We start from the raw sequence: 12758 nt of genomic DNA, 5'->3' as shown, positions 1-12758 counted from the left end.
TAGATTTCCATTCAGGTTATGATCTCAAGGTCATGAGGTGGAGCCTTGTGTCAGAGCACAGAGTCTGCTTGAGCTTCCTCCTCTTCCCCTCCCCAATGCCCCCCTCTCACCTTCTCTCTCTAAATAAAGAAACAAACAAATAAATAAAATCTTTTTAAAAAGCAAGCCATGAAAGAATCATATTGCTCTCAAGTAAATTAAAGGCATGCCAGAACAAAGTCCCAATTGATTTAAAGGAATCCAGCAAAACCCAGGACCAATAATGTAGAATTCAAAATGTCTGGCATTCAACAAAACTTTATTAGACATACAAAGAAGTAAGATAATATAACATTTATTCAGGAGAAAACTCTATGGGTGCAGATACGAAATGACAACTATAATGGAATTAACCAAGATTTTAAGATCTCTGGAAATATGTTCCATATGTTCAAGAAACTAGTGGAAAGCAAAGAAGAAATGGAAGATATAAAAAAAGATCCAAATGCAACTTCTAGAATGAAAAATACAGTATTGGAAAAAAAATACACTGGATAGCATTAATGGCTGTTTAGTTACATTGAAGAAAAACTTGAAATTAAAGACAAAGCAATAGAGACTGTCTAAAACTAAGCATAGAATTATAAGGACTAAAGAAATTAAGAACTAAAATAAAATTCTTTACCATATGTAAAATTTGAGTCTCAGAACGAGAGGAGAATGTTGGGGATGGTAAAGGAACAGAAAAATAGATCAAGAAATAATGGCTGGCATATCTGAGATTTGATAAAAAGTATAAGCATCAGGTTTAAAAATCCCAACAAATTTCAAGAAGAATAAACATAGAAAAACCATACCAAGACACATCCCAACCAAATTGTTGAAGAAAAAGTGACAAAGAGAGGGACACCTGGGTGGTGCAGTTGGTTAAGTCTGTGACTCTTGGTTTCAGCTCCAGTCATGATTTCCAGGTCATGGGATAGAGCCCTCCTTTGGGCTTTGTGCTCAGTGCAGAGTCTGCTGGAGTTTCTCTCTCTCTACTTGTGCCCCTCTGCACTCTTTCTCTCTCCCTCAAATGAATAAATAAATCTTTAAAAAAAGTGATTAAGAGAAAAATCTTAAAAACAGGGCAAAAAAAAAGACATAATATACAGAGAATCAAAGCTAAGAGTGATAGCACACTCTTGTCAGAAAAATAATTGTTACAGGCTGAATGTGCACGCCCCAATTGCCTATGTTGAAGTCCTAACCCCCCGCACCTCAGAATGTGACTCTATTTGGAGATAGTCTTTAAAGATGTAATCAAATAAGATCATATGCTGGGCCCTAATCCAATATGACTGGTATCTTTACAAGAAGAGGAGGTAAGGACACAAATGTACAGACAAAAGACCATGTGAAGACATAGCAAGAAGGTGGCCATCTGGGAGCCAAGGAGAGAAGCCTTAGAAGAAACCAATCTGGCCAACACCTTGGTCTTAGACTTTTAGCCTCTAGAAGTAGGAACAAATAAATGTCTGTTGTTTAAGCCACCCAGTCTGTGGTAGTTTGCATGGCAGCCCTAACAAATTAATAAAATAATGGAGCAAAATCTTTAAAGTTCTGAAAGGAAAAAAAATCTGTCAATTTAAAATTATATCTGCATGAAAAGTATCCTTTAAGAATGAAGGTGAAGTAAAGACTTTTTTCAGATCATCAATATCAGAGAAAATTCATTACCAGTAGATCTGAACTAAAAGAAATGATAAACTTTCCTTGGGCGGTAGAGGAATGCTATCAGATTTATGTAAAGCACTAAAGAGTATCAAGGATCATAAATAGGTGGGTAGATATAAACACACTTTTTCTCATTTAAAAATGCTTAAAGCAAAATTAATGACAATGTATTGAGGACTTTATAAAAGTGAAATGTATTACAAGATGGCACAAAAGATTGGAAGTGGGAAGTGAAGGTATACTGTTGTAAGGTTTTTATGCTGTAGGTGAGGTGGTATGATGTTTGATGAGAGACTGAAGTAAGTTGAGGATGTATATTGTAAGTCTTAGAGCAACAATGAAAACAGAAATGCCAACAACAAGAAAGATGAGAACCAGAAAAACAGAGAGGCATAGCTAATAAACCAAGACTGAAGATAAAATGGAATATTAAGAAAAAAAATCCAACCCAAAACAAGACAAAAGAAACAAAGACCAAATGGGACAAATTTAAAGCAAATAGCAAAATGGTATATTTACATCTAACTGCACTAATAATTTTTTTCATTTATTGTCTTCATTTTTAGTGAGATATAATTTACATACAGCACTGTAAAAGTTTAACATGTACAGCATAATGATTTACATATATTGAGAAATGATTACAATAAATTTAAGTAGCATCCATCATCTCCTATAGATACATCAACCTCGTGATGAGAACTCAGAATTTACTCTCGTTAACAACTTTCAAATTATACTATATTGATAATTACATTAAATTTAAAAGGTCTAAACACTCCAATTAGAATGCATAGGCTGTCACATTGGACAAAAAACCAAGATGCAGCTGTTTGCAGACACAAGTAACCCACTTTAAATATAAATAGAAAGGAAAGGATGAATAAAGATATATGATGCAAGCACCAATCAAAAGACAGCTGGAGTGGCCACATTCCTATCAGACAAAGTAGATTTCAGAAAAAGGATTATTGCCAGGAACAAGGGGAGAAAGTATATAATACCAAAGGAGCCAGTTTATCAAGAGAAAATGATAATTCTAAATATATATGCATTTAATAACAAGAGCTTCACAATGCACAAAACCTGATAGAACTGAAAGGAAAAACAGTTGGCCAACTTGACCAACTAAAACATTATATCCAACAATAACAGAAGTACATTCTTTTCCACGTACACATGGAATTCATCAAGAAGGACTATACTCAAGGCCATAAATCAAGTATCAAAACATTTAAGAGGATGGAAATGATACAAAATAAGTTCTCTGACGATGATAGATTTAAAGTAGAAAACAACAACAGAGATATGTGAAAATCCCCGAATATTTAGGAACTAGATAACATGCCCTAAATAACTCATGGATGAAAGCCTAAATCACAAGGAAAATTTGAAATATTTTGAACTGAATGACAACAAAAATATATTAAAAATTATAGGATGCAGCTATAAAAAATGCTTAGGCAGGAATTTATATCTTCAAATGCCTATGTTAGAAAAAGAAGATCTAAATTCCACCTTAAGAATTTAGAAAGAGGGGCAGCCTGGGTGGCTCAGCAGTTTAGCTCCTCCTTCAGCCCAGGGCCTGATCCTGGAGACCCTGGATGGAGTCCCACACTTGGAGCTCCCTGCATGGAGCCTGCTTCTCCCTCTGCCTGTGTCCCTCTCTCTCTCTCTCTCTCTCTCTCTCTCTGTGTCTCTCATGAATAAATACATAAAATCTTAAAAAAAAAAAAGAATTTAGAAAGAGAAGAACAAATTAAACTCCAAGTAGTCAAAAAGAAAGCATAAAGATACAAAGAAATCAATAGAATTAAAACCAGAAAGATGAAAGCCAATTGTTCCTCTGGATGAAGATACAGAAATGATAGTCCATACCCTCCCATAAATAAAGGGAGTTTGGATTCCTTGCAAGTGTAGTGCCAAGCAGTGCTTCTCAAACTGGGCATGTGACATGCAGGGATAGGCAAAGCTACAGTTAAATTGCACATCTTCCTAGAGGATCATTTTTATTGGAAAGTTAGGGGGAAAATGTTGTTATGGTAAATATAAAAATGAAATATAATATAAAAATGTACCTAGATTTTTTAAACTGCAGTAAAAAGCAGTTTAATATAAAATTAAATATATAAAAATTAATTTATATTAAATATATAAATATATAAAATATATAAATATAAAAGCAGCATAATATAAAATTGACCATTTTAACCATTTTAAGTGTACAGTTTAGTAGTGTTAAGTATATTCACATTGCTGTGAAACAGATTTACAGAAACTTTTCATCTTGCAAAACTGGAACTCTGTACCCATTAAATAGCTCCCCTTCCCCCTCCCCTCAGCCCCTGCTACATTCTGTTGCTATGAGTTGGACTACTTCAGATACTGCATGTAAGTGGAACTGGATAATATTTATCCAATTTATCCAATGTGATTGGCTTATTTCAGGTAGGATGATGTCTTTGACACATATTGTAACATGTGGCAGGATTTCCTTTCTTCTAAAGAATTGTATGAATTCCATTGCATGAATACAACACATTTTGTTTATCCATTTATCCATTGGTGGACATCTGGGTTACTTCTTCCTTTTGGCCAATGTGAATGATGATATGAACATATGGACATGATAGGGAGTTAGCTCTACCTACTATATTCTACATATCTCAGGGATCAGCTTTCACTTTTCCCTACCATTAGGCTTACTTTGGCAGAAGAGTTTGTAAAGTCCTGGTGTCATGGTGAGAAACATGGTCTTAGAATCAGTACAACCTGGATTTATGAATACCAGATCTGCTATCAGTTACCTCTGTGACTCTTAGTAATGACTAAACCTTTGGAAGTCTTATTTATCTACCTGCAAAATGAAGAATCAGTAACTAGTATAGCTACAATGCTTAGCACAGTGCCTGGCACACAACTAATGCTCAATAAATAGTAACTAGTGCTACTCTATTGGTGTTTTCTGTAAATGACACCAAAGTCTGTTTCTTCTTCCTCATAATATTGTCCCTCATGATTTGGAAATATGTCTACCCTTACTTCTTTTCAGAGAAGTACCCTCTTTGAAGAACTATTTTCTGTTTACCCTTACTCCTTACCTAGCTCTGCAAAGCTCCAATAATTACTTGCACATGCTGTTTACAAATTCCTCAAATTTATTTCCTTCTGCTATAAAGGGCTTTGTAGTTGGCTTATTAGCCCTTAAGATGTGATGCTCACTTTCATATACTGCTTTTGTAAATCCAAATGGGTTTAACCATTTTAGCAAGCCGTTTGGCAATATGTAACATGACCCTTAAATATGTCCATACCCTCCAGAAAGAGTCCATATGCATTGACTTAGTTGTATTCTTTCTAAAAATCTAAAGAAGTATTCTGAAATGCAAAGCTTCATGAACATTAATGTTCATCAAAATGTGAAATATAAAAATGAGAATAATACAAATGTCTAGGAATAGGGAAATACTTTAAAAAGAAGGGAGCAGTTAAATAATAGATGCTTATTAAAACTTACAATATTACAGGGAGCTTGATTCAGCAGTCCCTATGAAATAAAACATTCTTATATAGTTTTAAGTAGAAAAAAAAAGATAATTTTCAACCACACAAAATTATGCAGGCATAAACACAACACATGCTAATTTATGTTTTAGTCTTCCATTGTACTAAGATTCTATTATGGGTTAGGTCTTGTGCAAGATTCTGAGGACAGGTATAAACACAGTTAAAATTCTTATTCTGAAATGTCTTGCAACCTAGCTGAGAGAGAGAGTTTTTAAAAACTGTGATAAGTCCTATAATGAAAGCATATGTTTCCTGAGAATGGAACAGAGGGCAGGCCTTACTCTTCAGTGGAGTGGGAGCAGGATGATGGGCAGAAGTTACACAGAGGAATGATGTCTGAGCTGGCTTTTGGAGGATAATGAGGAAAAGGTCAGGCCAGCAGAGAATGGGAAGAAAAAGATGCGAAAAGGCGTAGAGAGCCTTCTGGACCAAGAGAACAGCATGTGCAAAGGTGGGAATGTCACATGGCATTCTGGAAGTGGCAAGTGGCTCCCCAAAGCAAGGATTTATGGTAATAAGGGGAACTACCAGTAGCTGGAGCCAGAAGGATTGATAGGATTCTTCATGTGGCCAGGAGGAGTAGGAGTTAACCAGTATGGGCTTGATCCTGTGACTCTTAGGGAGGATTTAAGGCAAGAGAACAACACACTTGTAATTTGGAAGGTCATTCTGATAGCAGTCAGGAAGGGGCTATGACTAGAAGCAGGAGTCTGATGGGGACAGTACAGAAGAAGTACAGGAGCAAGTACAGGAGGAAACCAGGCAGGGTGAGAGCCTGCACTAAGAACATGGTGGTAAGGGAGTAGAGGGAGGAAGGGATTGAAACAGGAGGAATCAACAGAACTTGGTGACTATATAGAGAGATTTCCATGTTTCTGGATTGAGCAGGTGGGCAGATGGTGGTGCCATCATTAAGATGAGAGCACGGGAGGAAGGATTTGGCTTGGGGTATGGTGACTTTGAGATGTGATTTCTTTAAGTAATATAACTAAATGGATTTCTTGATTACAATTAAGTCACATACCATGCTTATGAGCCGTTTTTCATTAACTCCATCAGGGAGTAACGGGGTGCCCTGTTTAACAACCAAAGCTAGGGGAATAATTTTGCCACGAGGAGACAGAGGCAATCTCAGAAGCAGTGATTGGAATAATCCCAATACATGGTTAAGTTTAAGTCCTAGCTATAAATACACGTGCAAATGTATGCATGAATGTAGAGTAATTAATGCTAAATGTGTTGCACATTTTAAGTTGCCTTGAGCATAACTTCAAATTATCATAAGTCATTGCGGTTGCAGGGATTCTGTTTCATAAGTATGTGTGTAGTTTGCATAATGAAACTTCAGATAATTAGATTCTGCACTTCCCAAACTCCCTTATTGTTAGGTGTCAGTTTACTAATTTCTTTTTTTTTTTTATTTTTTTTTTTAAATTTTTTTTTTAATTTTTATTTATTTATGATAGTCACACACACACAGAGAGAGAGAGAGAGAGAGAGAGAGAGAGGCAGAGACACAGGCAGAGGGAGAAGCAGGCTCCATGCACTGGGAGCCCGACGTGGGATTTGATCCCGGGTCTCCAGGATCGCGCCCTGGGCCAAAGGCAGGCGCCAAACCGCTGCGCCACCCAGGGATCCCAGTTTACTAATTTCTGACCAAGAAATTGAAATGGTAATATGATTTCCAGGAATTGTTTTTTAAGGATTTTATTTATTTATTTCTGTCTCTCTTGTTTGAGAGAAAGAGAGACAGAGAATGAGCAGCATGTGCAAGCAGTAGGGGAAAGAGAGAGAGAGAGGGAGCGAGAGAATCTCAAGCTGACTACACACTGAGCACGGACCTGGAGACGTGGGGCTTGATTTTGTGACCCCAAAATCATAACCTGAGCCCAAACCAAGAGACAATTAACAACTGAGCCACCCAGACAGCTCTCCAGGAAGTATTTCTAATTGGAGAATTGTGCCCTTTTTCTTCCCTTTCCTATCTCCTGCTGGATTGAATGTGGGTGGGATGGCTGGAGCTGGTACAACTATATTTGATCCTGAGGTGAAAATGAGGGGTGAAAAAAAGGTATGCATGGGGTCATAACAGAGTGGCAGGAGCCTGAATCCCTGACATCATGGACACCAAATGCTCCAGACATATAAAAGAGAAATAAATCCTGTTTTTGTTTGTTTGTTTTTTTCCATCAGTAACTATTGGATCTAATCATGTTGAATTTAATTTCTGTTTTCAGGGGTGCCTGGCTGGCTCAGTCAGTAGATACATACAACTGTTTAGCTTAGGGTCATGAGTTCAAGTCCCATGTTGTGTGTGGGGCCTACTTTTTAAAATGTTAAAAAATAGAAATAAAATAATTTCTGTTTTCATTAGTAAAATCTACATAAAATTTTTGTCCTCCCCATGTCCTGAGATTGTAATGATGCACTGAAAGCACTGGGGTGATGGATATGAATAAAAGAGCTATAAAAACTATGTTTTGTTGGGGAAGAATTGCACCACCAACTAAAGCCACAGGTGGTAATTCTCATTGTTGTTTGCTGGAGGCACAGGAGAGGGAGTCATTAGCTCAGGGAAAGTGAGAATTAAGGACACTTGAACCAAAGCATCCTTGTAAGGAGACAATCACCAGGTTTGGAAGCAGTGTGGGGAGAGGGCATTTCAAGGATCATACAGCATGGATAAAGGCAATGGGTATGTGCAACTAACAGGAGTGTTCTCTGGAAGGCTAGTGTGTTTAAGGAACAGTGTGTTATCCAGAATGTCCAGAAGGCCATATGCAATGGGACTGGCAAAAGATGAACATGGGAAGGACCCTGAATGTCAAAAGAAGTAATTTGTACCTATTCTACAGGTAATTAAGAGCCATCTAAAAATCTGTAAAGATAAGAAGTCTAGTCACAGCCTGCCATGGCAATGATCCCACAGTTCCATTTTCAGAACATCAATCGGTGGGCAGCAAAATAATGAAGGGACTCCTATAGAAATGCAATATAATCACAAATTTTTTCCAGGGGCTCAAGTAATTTTTTTCAGGCAAGAAGTGGGAGTTGGAGGAAGGAAAAGAGGGAGGGAGGGACATATATATACACAAACACACACAGAATATGTACCTGTGCATGTTTAATAGATGCTCCAGATAATAGATAAGAGAGAAGAAAGCCAGACAACTTGAATCAGAAAAGACTTCAAAGGAAAGGAAGGAAGAGTTAAGATGAATTTTGAAAAGTTTAATTAAGATCATGAGACATTTTTGCCTTAGGGAAGGAGAAAGCTGTCTCTAAATTTATTTGTAATGAGATCTTCACACTTTCTTCCTTGGTCTATTTTTGTGGCTTCTTTGCAGGTTAATGGCAATAGATGTTAAATGCCTTTTTGACTCAGTTTCTAGAAATGTTACATGTGATATTTATTTAATTTCAGGCTTATTTTTAAAATAAATACCCAAGGGAAATTTTATAATTTTAAAATTAAATTTTGCATTGGGAACAGGAGAAGAAGGAGGATATGACGTGCATCCCATGGGCCTACACTATGGCTAGTGCTTAGTCTACCTCACCTCATTTGGTTTATCCATCAACGTAACACTAAGAGGGCAGGCATTTTGCACCCATATTACAGAAGGAGTTAAGTGTCTTAGAGACTGAAAATAACAGCCAGGTTTTTTCCAAGTGGCAGAGCCAAGATTTGAATTCTAATCAGCTTCACTGTAGAATCTATATTCTTTTAAAACCCAAAGAACATTGCGGCTCTGCCTCTCACAAGCTAAAAAACTAGGGCTTTGTTTTATAGCCATAATGAGATGAACTAAGTTATGCTCTGAATTCCCAAAGGTGATGTTTCTTTCTGTGAACCTTGAAATGAGGCACACTAAGGGATTCCAGGTTAAGTTTCATATGGGAAGGAAATAGAGAACTCACCATTTTTTTTTCTTGACAGTTTTATTTGGGTCCCTAGAATCTATGCAAAAACAACTTCTTTTTTTATTTTTATTTTTTTTGCAAAAACATCTTCTAAAGCCACTTGGAATGCTCTGGTCTCAGTGAGACAGGAGGGATAGCTGAGCAATTCTAAGCCACCTTAAGTCATTGAATCTCTTCACATATAAAACATATGTTTCATTGAAAGGTGTAGAGTATAAGGCTCTTGAACCACATGGGAAACTTTAAGAACATGGCAATGCCTTGTTATGGGCTATTTCTAGTCAGTTTGTTTCATAAACCTTGAATATCTCAAATCAAACAGGATATTAATCCGGCTTTTTTCAACTTCTAAAATTCAAGAAAAGTATTTGAACACTCATGGTAATGTGCTTTTAGTTTTCTTACTTCCTTTCCTCCGTGGTGATTTCATGGCATTGTCATGCATGTGACGGTAGAATTATGGTATTATGAGGTCAAAGCTCTGACATCAGATTGTGGGACCCTGATGGAGAGATAGGAAATGGTTGGAAAATGAAACACCTTGTATTGCCCTAAAGACCAAAAGTCAAGAGTTCACAAATTCTGGCATTTATCTTTCCAATCTTAACTTTTGATATTTCTTTTTTGCAAAGTCCCTTTGCCTATCAGCATAATGTTCATAATGAAATATGAATTTCCAACTCTGGGCCTTCCCTCCTGCCTGGAATGTACTTTTTTTTTTTTTCACTGATTTGCCTCTGTCTTGCTCTTCTTTTATGAAACAGTGCAAATCTCAACCTTACCAGAGAGCTTTTGTGGTTTTTACAGTCTGCTCTTCCTTTGGAACTTAAAATTCTGCTGTTTCATGTTATTTTTAATCCTTTACCTTAATTTGTTTGCCTCTGATTAAATTATTTGAGAGTGTCATCCACTTAGTGGGTGCTTAGGAAATGCTCATTGAGAGTTGAGAGAGCCTGGAGCAGCCCCTGGGAAAGTGCACCCTTTCAGCTGCATGGCAGGTAAAAGGAGATGCAGCATGACTCTCAAAACCTCCGCCCCTTTAGGGATCTCTTCCTGCCCCAGCTCTGTTCTCAGCCTTCTCATTTCTGGTGTTCCCTATTCTACTTCCTGCAATTTCCTGTTTGCTCACATCTTGCCAAACATTATCTTCTGATCCCCATTCTTGATGCTTTTACTGTTGCCTTGCCCACAGAGCAGGAACATGGTGCATGTGGTCTCAGAAATACCAGGACACACAGCTTCTCTGGTTTTTTGAAGGACTGACAATTATCCTGGTACCTATACCTCATTTGTAAGATGGAGGTAGTAACACTTCTTATAGTCATGAGAAATTACTGATATAGTGTCTGAAGCTTTATTATGGTACAGGAAATATAATAAGCACTTAATAAAACGTTAGATCTTATAAGCTTCCTCTTTATTCCTGTACTTTCTCACACCTGGAATTACTTGTTCTGCAATTACTGGTTCACAGTTCATGTTTAGCCTCTTTTTTCCTATTCTGTCTGCATCTAAGACAGGAAATATTTCAGTCTTGAAAAATCTCTAGCATCATCTTCCCACTTGCATATTTTCTGATGAGAAGTCTGCTTTTATTCTTATCTTTGTTTCTCTGAATGTATCTTTTATCCCTGGCTGCCTTCAGGATTTTTTTATGTGCTTCAGGTTCTCTGAGCTACTTGGGTCTGTGGTTTGATTTTCTTTGTTATTTTTAGAAAAGTTTCAATTTATTGTTTCTTAATCCTGTATGCTGCCTGCAAGCAAGACACTTTAAATATAAAGACAGGGCAGCCTGGGTGGCTCAGAGGTTTAGCGCTGCCTTCAGCCCAGGGCATGATCCTGGAGACCTAGGATCGGGTCCCATGTCAGGCTCCCTTCTCTCTCTGCCTCTCTCTCTCTCTATGTCTCTCATGAATAAATAAATAAAAATATTTATATATTTATATAAAAATAAATAAATATAAAGACAAAAATGTTTAAAGTAAAAAAAACCCCAAAACACCAGACTTATGCTAATGATAATCCAAACAAAGCTGGACCCGCATTCTCATGGCAGCACATAACAGAGTCCTATTTTTCTACTCAATCTGACTATTTCCACCTTTAGCTGAGGTGTATAGATGATTTTATGTTTCTAAATAACATGTCTATATTTCTGTATATATGTAATGTGTCTTTTTTCCCCTCTGATTAAAAAAAAATGTTAACCTTTAACTGTGGCAAAAACACACAACCTAGAATTTATCATCACAGCCATTTTTAATTGTACAGTTCAGTACTATTAAGAATCCTCATAGTGTTGAGTGACAGATCTCTGGAACTTCTTTATTTGGAAAAATAAAGACCCACCCACACCCACTGACAAGAAGTACCCATTTCCTCCGCTTCCCAGCCCCTGGTAACCCCCATTCTACTTTCTATTTCCGTAAATCTGACAACTATACATAACTTATATAAGTGGAATTGGACAGTGTTTGTCCTTTGTGAGTGGCTAATTTGATTTAGCTTAATTTTCTTAAGGTTCATCTATGCTTATAGCATGTGACAGAATTTCCGTTCTTTTTAAGGTTGAATAATGTTTCATGGTGTGTGTATACCGCATTTTATTTATCCACTCATATGTCAGTGGCCCTTTGGAGAACTCCCCACTCTTGGCTGTTGTGAATAATGTGGCTATGAACATGGGTATGATACTACCTCTTTAGACCCTACTTTCAATTCCTTTTCTTTTTTTTTTTTAAGGTTTGATTTATCTATTCGTGAGAGACAGAGAGAGAGAGAGAGAGAAAGCAGAGGCAGAGGCACAGGCAGAGGGAGAAGCAGGCTCCATGCAGGGAGCCCGATATGGGACTTGATCCCAGGACTCCAGGATCACGCCCTGGGCCAAAGGCAGGCGCTAAACCGCTGAGCCATCTCACGATGGCGCTAAACCGCTGAGCCATCTCACGGTCCTCCTTTCAATTCTTTTGGTTAAAACCCAGAAATGAGATTGCCAGACCATATATGGTAATTCTGTTTTTACTTTTTTGGAAAACTGTACTCTTTTTTACAGTGGTTGCACCATTTTATAATTCCATCAATGGTGCACAAGGATTCTAATTTTGCCACATCCTTGCCAACATATATTATTATTATTTTTTATATTATCCTAATGGTGTGAGATGATATCTCATTGTGTTTTTGACTTTCATTTTGCTAATGATTAGTGATGTTAACCATCTCTTCATAAGCTTTTTTGGCTATTTAGATATCATCTTTGGAGAAATGTACTTAAATCCTTTACCCATTTTTAAATCAAGATTTTTGTTTTGTTGTTGTTGTTGAGTTGTAAGAGTACTTGTATATTCTAAATATTAACCCCTTATCAGGTATAATTTTCAAATATTTTCTCACATTCTGTAGATTGCCTTTTAACTTTATTTTCTTTGTTGCCTTTGTTTTCTTATTATGCAGAGCTTTTTATTTTGATGCAATCCCATTTGTCTATCTTTGTTTTTGTTGCCTGTGTTTTTGGTGCCATGTTCAAAACAACATTGCCCAGATCAGTATCAGGAAGCTTTCCCTCTCTGTTT

The sequence above is a fragment of the Nyctereutes procyonoides genome, unplaced genomic scaffold (assembly GCF_905146905.1).
Source record: "Nyctereutes procyonoides isolate TBG_1078 unplaced genomic scaffold, NYPRO_anot_genome, whole genome shotgun sequence".
Classification (NCBI taxonomy): domain Eukaryota; kingdom Metazoa; phylum Chordata; class Mammalia; order Carnivora; family Canidae; genus Nyctereutes; species Nyctereutes procyonoides.
This window is presented reverse-complemented; position numbering follows the sequence as displayed.